Source organism: Sarcophilus harrisii, chromosome 1, assembly GCF_902635505.1.
Source record: "Sarcophilus harrisii chromosome 1, mSarHar1.11, whole genome shotgun sequence".
In the NCBI taxonomy this organism is placed as follows: Eukaryota; Metazoa; Chordata; class Mammalia; order Dasyuromorphia; family Dasyuridae; genus Sarcophilus; species Sarcophilus harrisii.
This window is the reverse complement of record NC_045426.1, coordinates 84,595,747-84,608,293: the sequence shown is the minus strand read 5'-3', so window position 1 is coordinate 84,608,293 and position 12,547 is coordinate 84,595,747. Positions and strand designations below refer to the sequence as shown.

Here is a 12,547-nt window from a genome sequence, read left to right as displayed (position 1 = left end):
TATTATTTCTTTAACTCTTTCCTCAGTCCACTAATGACATTTTCTGTAATAGCAAATGAGTAGAGAAGATGAGGGGAGACAGTTTAGATGAGATATCTTTAAGATAACTTCCAACTCATATAATCAGTAGATAAGGAAGGATCACTGGGTGGAAAAATGATTGTTTCATGGCCTTCAGGGTGCCTGGCGTCTTAAGGAAAAGTCCTCTGCCTGCCTTCTCATCCTGACAAGGGGTTCAGGCTCTTTGCCTCCCCTTCTTCCATGCTAGCAAATACTAGAAAGGCTAACCCCAGTGTTCTTAGTTAAAATACTCATCTGTATTCTGGGCTGGTTTGGGTGGGGCAGACTGAGCTTTGAGTTTTTTCCATTAAGGACCTAGACTTTGCCTTTGTGGAAAATGATAGAGGAGAAGAAAACATCATGAGGGGTGACCGTCACGTTAGTAGAATGGGATGCATAGGCTTTTACTTCCTAATGCTGTTCCTAGTGGCCGTTTGTCCCAAAGGAATGTGGCCAATGAGATCTAGGACATGTTTCACTCATGATTTAATGTTTCAAAGGTGCTTTTTTTGCCACCCACAGTCCTACATGGTATCCCTGTCTTACAGATGAAAAAAATGAGGCTCATGAAGTGTAAACAATTTGTCCATGGTCCCAGTGCAAAACGGTGATGGCCTTCAGGCTGGCATCTCTGGTTTTCCATCTTATAGTCTTCCCAAAGTTCGCCCACCCCCCATTCCTTTAAGTCCAGTTCAGGGACTTTTATTCACTGTGGGACTGTTGTATAAGCGCTGGAAATCAATATTGAGTTTGAGGTGATGGGGGAGGTGTCAAGGGTTTTGGCAGGGTGTTGGCTAGTTGTCCTGCAGCTTGGTTTGTGGGCAGTCTGTCTGTCCCCATGTCTGGCCCAGGAGATGGAGGGAGAGGGGAATCTCAGCTCTGCAGAGGAGGGGAGGGCTCCGTTGCTTCACAGAAGGAAGTCTTTAGTGAAGCAGTAGCGGCATCGGCGGCACGGGAAGCTAGGGATAAGCATTTAGGGCACAGAGAGTAGGCTAAGCTCTGGACAGTTTGCAAGTGGCCCTTTCCCCGGTGGCCACTTGCTAGGACTGGGCCCAGGCCTAGGCTCAGCCAGGCTGAGCTTGTCTCGGACCGTGTCCTTAGTTCTCTCAGGTGTGGCTCTCCATTTGGTCTAGCTCAGCCAGACTTTTCCCTCTGGCCTTTCTTCTGAATACAAGTATGAAGGGAAAAACGAGTTTGGCTTTTGGGAAATCGTGTGTTGGCTCAGGCAATAAATGCAGAGCTTTGGCCCAGAGCATTTCCAGCATCAGCCTGTTGGCAGGACCTAGCAGCGGAAGAGAAGCCATGACTGCTGAGGTTCACAGCTCTGGAGGCCGGGGGACCTGGGTAGTTGGCCCAAGAAGTGGGTCTTGCCTTGCCTGTTCTTAGGCTTCCTACTAAAGGTTGGGGCAAGAGGGTTTTGGGTGCAGGCCCTGGGTTTCTGCTGCTGTCTCCTAGCTGGGGCCTGTGGAGTGAGAGACGGATGGCCAAGCAGGCCCTGCCTTGGAAGGGCAAGAAAAGAGCTCAGAGGAGGCAAGAGAACTGGGTCTGGTGGGAGAAGGCAGCAGGGGGCTGAGGAGCTCTGGAAGGCCAGGTCTGATGTTGGAGGCGCAACATTTCCAACACGTTGTAGTAAAAATAAGCACTAAGATCGACATCAGTCTAACTCAATTTCATTCCTGGGCCCCGCAGTGTGAATAGGTTCCATATCCTCTCCGAACCTTAGTCGAACCCATCCCAGAAAGATGGGAGTGGCCAGAGGGTCTTCCTTGTCCCTGCCACCTCTAAATCCTGTGCTCAGATGTAAAGCTGCGTAAATGTGGAAAGAACCCTTGACTCAGTCAGGAAGCCTGAGTTTGTAGTCCACCTCTGACTGAACATAACAGTTATTGGACCTTGGGACCATGTCACGTCTCTGAACCTCAATTTTCTCACCTATGAAATGGGGATGATAATTATTCTTATACTACTTGCCTCACTTAGTACTTGTGACAAATGTGTTTTATGAAACTTCCTGTGCCATAGAAATAAGGGCTTTGAGTTTGGGAGCCTGTGTGGGCCAAGTTTTGTGGTCTTCTTAGTCTTTATAAAACTCCCCATTTGGTGATATCTTCCTTAGATATAGGACATTTCTTTGGAACATTATGGATGAAAATATATTTTTAAAAGGGAGATCTAGGACATGTTTCATGGATATTCTGACTGTCCATCTCAGTAAACTGTATCCCCTCAATTCACTCTGTACCCCAGGGCAGACTCTCTGTGGCCAATTGTTGGTCTTTATCCAAAGCAGATGATCTCTCCTTTACTCTTTCCAATTATTAGAAGATCCTGATGACTGGTGGGGTAGGGCTGGGATGGGGAAAGGCAGACCCAAGAGCCATTTGGGATCTTAGCACCATTTTGGGGCCTCACAATTGTAGCTATGGATTTAAATGCGTGGAACTCCAAGAGTGAACTTCTGGGTCCTTCTCAGCACCCACAGCCCAGGACTAGTTCACATTTCTGTGATGGCTGAGTTTGCAAAACCCTTCCCATAATCTTCCAGCCCTTTTCCAGCAGGTCTGGGACTCCGACGAGGTAGAATCAGAGAGACCAGCTGGGCAGAAAGCAATGACCTGTATTATGTCACACACTAACTCCCTCAAAGGAAAAGCTCAGGCCTAAAATAATTCCCCCCCACCCAAGCAGGGGAGAAAGGGGATCAATGATGGCTACCCCTCAGCCTCTCCATCACTTCTAGTCTCTGTAGGATTCCCAGATCACAATCATCTTCTCACCAGGGTAGCTCATTAAGGCATTGGAGGTGATGGGTTTTATAGCAAGGGGGAAAGGTTCTCAATTGTACTTTTCTAATGGGCTTCTCATCCCTGGCAAACACTTGGTATTGCTCATGATGGGTATGGTCAGCAGCATGTAGAGAGAGTCCTGCAGCCCTTCTCCCTCTCTCGCAGCTATACATACTGTGTACTCTGTTCATGGAAGGATCTGCATAAGATTTAGAGCTGGCAAGGACCTTAAAAATCAAGGACAGCCCCCCTTTGTCTTACATACAGGGAAACTGAGGCTCAGAAAATGAAGGGATGTACATTCAAGGTCTCATAACTAGTAACTAGCAGGGTCCACATTCAAACCTAGGTCTTTTGGCCCCAAATTCTGTGTTCTGTCTAGTAGACCACTGCCTCCCCTGGTACCAGAAAAGGCTTCCTGAAGAGAATTACTAAAAACATGGCGTGCCAGAGAGCAGAATCCTGGCAAGGAAAAGCGTCCCCTAGGAAGCTGAGGTTAGGTCAGGTTGTCTTCAGATTACAGCTTTCTCTGCCAATTCAATTCAGCAGTTATTAAGAACCAACTGAAAAGCACATTGTCCTTTGCTGGGCACTGGGGGTACAATGCCCCACACTGAACAGTCCCTGCCCTCAAATACCTTAGCTTCTGCTGCAAAGAAGGAGAGCTCTTCCCTCTCTGAGTCTTCCTGAAAGCACCAGCCTAGTGGTTTTGGTCTTGATTTCTCTGACCTAGGGACAGCCAGGCGGTACATTGGGTAGAGCACTGGGCCCACAACCAAGAGGACCTGAGTTCAGATGTGGCCTCAGACATGACTGTGTGATCCTGGCCTCATCAGTCTCTGTTTGCCTCAGTTTCTCCATTCTCCATCAAGTGGGGATAACAACCAGGGATGTTGTGATGACTAAACAAGAGAATTAATTAATTATCAATCTTATTTAAATGTCAGCTGTTTTTATTATAATCTGACATCATCATCTCCCTCCTCAGATCCCTTCTGCCTGCCACACATGAGCCCTTGGACCTTACCCCACCATTTCTTTTACCATCAGAAATTCAATTATTTTTGCTCTTATTATTATAGTTTACATTTCTATTGTACTTTCAAGATGTTTCCCCAGCACTTGGCCCAATGCCTGGCACATTGTGGTGCTTACTGAATACTTGTTGACTGACTGGCTGAGTCACAAAATTGGAACTTGGAGGGAACTTTAGGGGACATCCCATCCAAGCCCCTCATTTTACAGAGGCAAAAATTGGGGCTCAGAGTAGCTAAGCAACTTGCCCAGGAATACACAATTAAGCAAGTGGTAGGGTTGGGATTTGAACCCAGGACAGCTCTAGATCTGAGGCTCTTTTCACTATACCATTGTTACTTCTTAATTCATTTCACTTCGTTTCATAAAATTATATGAATTAGAGAATTATAAGATCAGTAAATACTAGTGATAATAGATAATTTCCTTTTTAAAAGAAACTTTAATTATGCTGTTTGTTTTTACACTATTCATTTCCTGATGTACCCTCCTTTCCCTTATAAGAACTCTCTTGTAACAAAGAAAAAGAGTTAAATAAAATAGATGCAATGACTGAGATATGCATTATTCTATACCCTTGTCCCACAACTCTACCAGGAGAAGGAAGACATATTTCTTCAGCCATTCCCCTGGGCAAAATGTGCACACACACACACACACACACACACACACACACATACACGCACACAGTCAGATTTTGACAGTGGATTGAACAGGCCCTGGATACTTGTCTTTTACAGGAAGCCGAGGCCCAATTCATTTCACTCCAGCTTACTTCAACAACAGTTAATGCCTGCTAAAACGCAGAGATCCAAATCCCAGGCTCCTGTATGGTTAGGGCCCTTTGGTGTCTGAGCCAAAACTGGATTCCAGGTACAGGCAGGGGTGGCCCAACCTGCCAGACTCAGTGATGAGCTCAGTGAGATTGGTGGTCTTGAGACAGAGCCCTGGGCCCAGCCGGCAGTGGAGGGGGCTGCAGGATTCTCTGGGAGCTGATTTGAGTTAGAGCCTGGACATCCCTTTACCTCTCTCAGAACAGGCCCTCTTCCCCTGGCCTCAGTTCACAGTCCAGGCCGAGACCTCATGCGCACCCTGGTTAGCCAGATGGCCAGTCAACCCTTTGGGAACAGGCAGGTTCAGAAAGCCTAGTTTGGCTCCAGGTGAATAAATATTCCTGACAGCTCCTCCCTGGTGACCCCTGGACAGAGCCTGAGAAACTGCTGATTCAGTCCAAGCAGAGATTTTTCAAACACTTGCAAACTATTCCTGTCCTGGGTTGTTATTTTCGGTTTCCTATTAACTGCTTGGCTCTGGCACTCAATGTCTTGGCTGCCTGCCCCATCCTGCTTCATCAGGGGTTAGTGCTATTCAGGGGCTTCCCTGCTCCCCCTAGAGATGTCCCACTGCCTCTCTGGGTCCCATCTCTCTCTTGCTGAAGTGGTAGCTTGGCTAAGTTCTTCCCCTCATGGTCTGATAGTTACTCCCTCTTGGAACTCCTGGGAGAGCCTAAGGAGATTCAGCCAGGATCCAACCCCAAGGTCTGTCTTGAGAGGAGAAATAATGCCTTTATTCTCCAGGGACCTCAGCTGGCCTTAGTTTTGTTTTTGGACTCAAAGACTGTCTATGTCCCTGTCAATCGGAACTTAATCCTCCAAAAGCATTGAGCCCTGCCTGCAGTCACAGATGAAGCAAATGAAACCCTCCCAGACAATGGGATGCTACCCTTAGTGAAGGTAAATAGGGGTGGGAGGGCAGAAAGGAGAGCTCTTCTGTGTAGGGTTTCACTGACCCAATCAAGATGTTACTTGGCTCAGTTTCCTCATCTGGAAAATGAGAGGGTTGGGCTAGAGCAAGGCTTCTTAACTGTTTTTGTAATGGCTCCCACTAGCAGTCTGGTGAAACCGGTGCTTTCTTTCTCTGGATTATAATTTGGTGCTTATATTCCTACATTGAGGAAATGCTACGTTTTAATTAGAGATTAGAGAAAATAAAGATTTGATTTTTTTTTTCTCCCTCATCCCAACTCACAGACACTCTGAAATCTATCCAAGGAGCCTATGGACTCGAGGTTTAGAATCCTAACTTTAAAAGAAAATAAAAGAAGAACCCCTGGACTATATAAACTTTAAGATCTCCTTCCAATTAAAATCCTTTTGTCCTTTTCAAGGGTCTAATGCTGTTGTGTTTCCTGATGGTACATATAGATGAAAGTGTGAAACTATAGAAAAAAGTATTGATACATTGGTTTGTGCTCCCTTCCTTTGGCCACTGATACACTAGCTTGGTCTGTGGGGAGGACAGCTCAGGCCTAAAGCAGCATCTGTGTGTGGTCAGGAAGCCTTGTGTGAAGGCCGCAGGAAGGGGGAAAATGTCTATTACTGGTGCTGCTAATGGTGGTAGTGATGAAGATCAGAATGGTGGTGAAGATGTATAGAGATGATGGCAAGATGAGGATGATGTTAAGGAAGAGAAGGAGATGGAGGATTGGGGGGAGGGGAACTATGAAGTATGGTGGCTTTGGTTACTCCACACCCGTCTCAGGCTTCAAACCTTATTTTTTAAATGAAATCTTTAACTACACTTAAACCAGTCCTGGGAGCTCCCATAAGTAAAGAATACCAATTTGTATTCTGTGCAGTTTCACTTGCTTCCTTGTAACCTACTTTATTTCTTCTTAGCTGTTCCTGATTTCCCTGGCAAGTATCCAAGACACCTGTCCCAGGCTTAAGAAAGAGACACTAATTTTTCCAGTTCTGCCTGAAGTTTTGAGTTTGACTTTAAATAGCTCTTTCTGTCTCCCTGTCTCTTTTCCTCTCCTCTCTATTTCTCATCTTTCCCCCTTCTCTCTTTTTCCTTCCCTCCCTTCCCTCATCCTCCCTCTTTCTCTTTCTCTCTTCCCCTCCCTCCCTTTCTCCCTTCTTCTCTCTCTCCTCTTCCTATCTTTCCATCTTTCCATTTGTCTATAAATTTCTCTAGTAGAGAGAAAGAAATAAAAGAAATATTAAGTTTGAGCCCCACTCTCAGGAACAGCACAGGCATGTTGGAGGAAACCTAAGAATGCTTACAAATTAGTAAATGTCAATGATATAAATGGGCCCAGTTCTAGTTTCTGTTTGCTGAGAACCATAGGATTGGAGTGATTGGAGGTAGGGATGAGGGGGCGATTCATAAAAGAGGGAACTCTTGGTCCCAGTACTTTTCCAGGCTTCTTCATTTGAGATTAGAAGGAGTGGATACCCTGCTCCTTTTTTGCTTCCCACCAACCCACACCAAGAATTTCTTTCTTGCCCGCCCAGGCCTGAAATTCTGTTGGGTTCCCTTCTTGCTGGCTCTCAGCCCTAGACCTTGTAGGCTATCTCAAAGTCTGAATTATGCCTTCTTTGTTGTGTCACAGAACCTACAGAAAAACTGTAGGGGCAAAAGGCTCTATTTTGCTCTCCTGCTTTGGCCACCTTGACTAAGAGAAATCTGCTTCACAATGAGTGAGAATCACGTGATCTGATGATTTCTTAGGAGAAGAGGAACATGTCCCCCAAATCAATGGATATCTCTTTTCTTATACCTTGATGTCTGGTTCCTAGTTACTTTGGATAATAGCTTACTCCATTGTATTTATGACCTCATTAATGGAGGTTACACTGCTGCAGATAGCAGTCTATTGACTGTCCATCCTGTTATGTGCCTATTGTCTTTGTCCTAGTACAAAATCACTTAAGGGAGTCCACACAATAAGCTAGAGACCTTCCTTGAATTCTCTTGACATGACAAATGAAACAGACAGAGCTGTCCCTTCCTCCCCTTAAAATAAGTGAGCAACCCGTTCTTTTCTTTCTTCTCAATAGTATTTAATTTTTCCAAATAAATATAAAGACAATTTTCAGCATTCATCTTTGTAGGACTTTGTGTTCCAAATTTTGTCTCCCTCCCTTACCTCCTCTCTCCCTAAGACAGCAAGTAATCTGATATAGGTCAAATATGTGCAATCCTTTTAAACATATTTCCATATTTGTCATGTTGTGCACAAAAAACAGCCCAAAAGAGAAAAAACTATGCGACAGAAAAAGCAAACAAATTTTTAAAAAGGTGAAAATACTATGCCTTGATCCACATTCGCTCTTCATAACTCTCTCTCGGGATGCCGATGGCATTTTCCATCCCAAATCTACTGGAATTGCTGAGAAGAACCAGGTCCATCACAGCTGATCATCACATAATCCTCTTATTACTGTGTACAATGTTCTCTTGGTTCTGCTCACTTCATTGCAGCATCAATTTATGTAAGTCTCTCCAGGTTTTTCTGAAATCAGGCTGCTCTTCACCCACCCATCTTTTTCACAAATTTACAAAATCTCAGGGTCAGAACACATCTCAGGAGCTATTTAGTTCCATCCATATCTAAAGGACAAGCTCCTTGCTACTGATTAGTAATTTTATATCATGGGAATATGCCCTACCCCTTTTAGGGAAATACTCCTATGTCACTCAATCCTTCTCCTGATTTTTACCCTTTACACCACAACGTGAAATAAGTGGTCTAAAATTCTAAACTCTCTAGCCTTCCTAGGGCTTTACTGGGACCCAAACAATCCCAAAAGAAAATCTATAAAAATTCCTTATGATCTAGGGAGAATCTGATTACACATTTCTTGTATGACACCCTTTTAACCATCTTTATTTTTTATTATTATTATCATAGCTTTTTATTGACAGAACATATACATTGGTAATTTTTCAACACTGTCCCTTACACTTACTTCTGTTCTAACTTTTCCCTTCTTTCCCTCCACCCCCTCCCCTAGATGGCAGGCAGTCTCATACATGTTAAACATGTTAAAGTGTATCTTAAATACAATATAATAAATCATTTTCTTGCATAGTTCCTCATTTAAGATATGTTACAGCTTACTCATATCTACTATGAGCTCATCCCTGCCTTTTGAGGGAATCTTCATCTTCAGATGACCATAGTATCCCATAATTTAAAGTTATATATATATATATATATATATATATATATATATATATATATCATCAAGTGAATTTTGATATTTAAAAATGGGCCTTATTTTGACAAATTTGAGATCAATGAAAGAAAGTTTTCCAGCAAGAATCCATCTGTTCTATTCAATTCTGAACCCAGTGTGTTGTCTATTTGCACCTTCTGCCTGAGATGTATATGCCATTGAATAATCTCGGTAAGTTATTCTTCCAACTTTATATCATGATCTATACAATAGGCATTTTTCATCTATATGGTTTTTCCTCTGTGAATAATAAGATCAAACACTTTGGAGTGATTGTTTGAGAGTTTCATTTAAAAGGCTTTACATTGTAAATGTAAATTTACTTGATACAATTAGGAGAAACATCAAACAAAAGCATCTGGAGAATTTATCCATCTGTAGAGAATCTCTTTTTTAAATGGTTTCTCTTCTTTAAATGGTTCTCTTCCACGATAGTGGCAACCATCATTTCTGGTGAGTATGTCTGATTCTTTGTGACCCCAGCTGGAGTTTTCTTAGCAAAGATACTGGAGTGGTTTACCATTTCCTTCTTTATCAGTGAGCACAGGACTCCAGTTTTATGCCTCTGTTCATGTCAGTGTTGTAGAATCAGATTATTTTTATTATTGTATCTTTCAAAGAATTTTTTAAGATTTCAACATGTACTTGAGAAATATCTTGCCTTTGAGGCAGCCTTTTACTTTACCAAATAAAGTGCTTTTTAAAATAGCTAACAAGCAATAAGGGCAGTGGAACTGTGTATTTGCTATACCTTTCAGTGCATTTTGTGATAGTAAAGACGTAGTCTCCTTTGGAATATTGAATATGAAAATCTTCCTGCTGCCTTCAGATACCTTAATCAAGGATGTCCTCATTGCATTTTAAATATACTTATTAAGAATAAATAGAATGACTGGTCATCCTGCCATCTGGGGGGAAGGGATGGGGGGTAAGAGGTGAAAAATTGGAACAAGAGGTTTGGCAATTGTTAATGCTGTAAAGTTACCCATACATATAACCTGTAAATAAAAAGCTATTTAAAAAAAAAGAATAAATAGAATGGTAGGTATACAAGTTAAAGTTACTGATATTCTCTTAGTCTTTTATTTATAATAAACTCCAAACAATTTCTCAAAAATCTGCCAACTTCCCCCGCTTCAGATATTTTGACAATCTAACTTTTGGTGTCCTCAAAAGTGTGTTGCTTCCAGCATGAACCTCTTCTATTTATACTTGGTCAGGTCCTGCTGCTTTTCCCATATGTTTCCTTCAGTGTCTTTTTCACTTCCTCCAGAAACGCATTTGGACTCTGGTCTTAAAATCTGAACTTGACTACTCTTTGCAGTGAAAAGAATTTGTTAGAAAAATCTTTGCAGATCTTTTCCATATTTCTACCACTTGTTGTCTTCTTCAAACTTTCATTCTTAAAGACCTCCAAATGATTACTTGGTCATTTCTAATCAAGCTTTATTTAAACTTTTTACTGCTCATAATCTAATACCATCCTTCCCAGTTTATGTTCTAAACTAGTGTGACCTTTGTCCACCACATCTTTTCAATTGGCAAGTAGGTCAGATGTTTGCTGAGAGGTCAGTTTCAGGCTCTTTCTCCTTGTTAAGTATATAGTTTTATATCAATTAAACTTCTGTGTGAAATTGTTATAATTGGTGTTATCTTTTCCTCCATCCATTTCCCATTTTTCTGTGTCAGTTTTTAAAAATTAGTCAGACTAAAGTCATTTTTTATCTTATTTTTTATTCTTTCTTATAACTTTGTTTTAATTTTGATCTCTGCTCTGAGTTGGTGGTCTGATTAAAGACAGCTGATTCATGAACATCTTCCACATCAGTAATGACTCATTTCCTGTCCATTAAGATACAATCAGTTTTATTCTTTTTTGTGATGTTATTTGGTGTTTAGCATGTCTTTCACCATCAGTTTCTTTTCTCAGAGAAAGCATTTGTAATGTACATAGTCTTTGGCCACTCTTATTATTTACTCCTGAACCATATTTTCCAACAATTTTTCCACTGACCTTAACCATACCTATTTTAAGTCAAAGTCACCAAGCATCCCCCATTAATTTAATTAGGAGGCTTTCATTCCATGTTTTATCATTTCTTTAGCCTCTTCATCCTCTGCAACAAATGTTGACTCAGAAGCAGTAATTATTTGTTATCAATGATGACCATCTCAATATGAAATGACCAGATGTTCCATTAAATAGTTTTTCTAAGACATATAACTTAGCTGTTATTTCTCACCTTTCCCATTCCTTCTAATTTCATTATGGTAATATTTCTGTCTGTGATATCTGTCTGTGATACCAGCATTCATCCAATACCTGTTCAAAATTTTGGTGTTTCTCAGGGATTCATGTCTCTCTTCTCCTTTCTCCAGTTGTCCAGTTGCTAAATCTTGTTGATTCCACCTCTATTATATTTCTGAAGTCATCCCCTTTTCTTTCTTCTCCCTGTCAGAATCCCAGGTAGCAATGGCCTCCTCGTAAGTTTTCTCATTTTCCCTCTCTGCCCCATTCATTCTGACCTTAATAACATTACTAGATAATTTTTATTCTTCAAAGATCTGGTTATGTCATTATTCTCTTTGAAAATCTTCAGTGGCTACCTTACAATTACCTACTGAGTAACATGTAAGTTCCCTCAATCAACCGATCAATACAAAAAAATCAATCAAGAAACATTTATGAAATGCCTGCTATATGTCAGCTACTTTGCTAAGCACTAGGCATACAAAAAAAGGCAAATGATAATATTGTAGATTATGGTCATGTCTTTTTGTGTCTTGTCTTTCTCCTGAACTTTGAGCCCTATAGAGGCAGGGGCTACCTCTTATATCTCCAGGCACCTACCACAGTGCTTTATATACATTAATTTAATTTAGTTCAATTATTAATGATGAGTAAATATCTCTGAAGAAGAAAAACAGACTTTGGTGCACTAATCTGGAGAATAGCCCTCCCCATTCCTTGGCTTGTTCCAGGAAGCAGTTTTCTTGGCCATGAGTTAAAATTCTTCTGGGCTTCTCTGGATCATACTTGTTACCAAAAAAAATAGTTTTTTTCCCTAGCTTCCTCGACAATCAGTCTCCAGTACAGAAGGAATGGTTAAATTGAATTTTCCTTCCCCTGTCAAAACCTCCTCTTTTTGAAAAATATAAACATAGAGCTCTTCAGTGAGTCATTTCATAATTAAGAGTTGTTGCTTCCAAATTCACTACCTTGTTTATTTTTGAAGGATAATAATACACTCAAGCTTAATTTTTAATTTGCTTTCTATCCAAAATAAAGAATTTGTTAGAAAAGTGGTGGGCCTGGGACTAGCAGAGTCGGATTTCCAATCCCTTCTTTTTTTTAATGTTGATATTCCTAGTGAGCTCAGGGTCCAAGGAGGGCTCTGATTATTGGTGTATTAATCATAGCTTCCATTAATATAGCTATAATAAAACACTTAACTCACAACAGCTTTGTGAGGTAGGTGACGTGTGTTTTAATATCTCCATTTTACAGATGAGGTCACTGAGCCTCCGAAAGGTGATCTAACTTGTGTCCAAGGTTACATAGCTACATTGTGGTGTCTGGACTCCCTGGTTCCAAATTCATTGTTGCTGTTGTTTTTCTACTTCAACCCAGAGGACTTGGCC

General features: G+C 41.5%; 1 protein-coding gene across 2 annotated transcripts in view; it reads left to right on the top strand.

Moving 5' to 3' along the window:
- Positions 1-12,547, top strand: part of BSN (bassoon presynaptic cytomatrix protein) — a 117,074-nt gene that overhangs the window by 59,005 nt on the left and 45,522 nt on the right. The window lies entirely within an intron of this gene.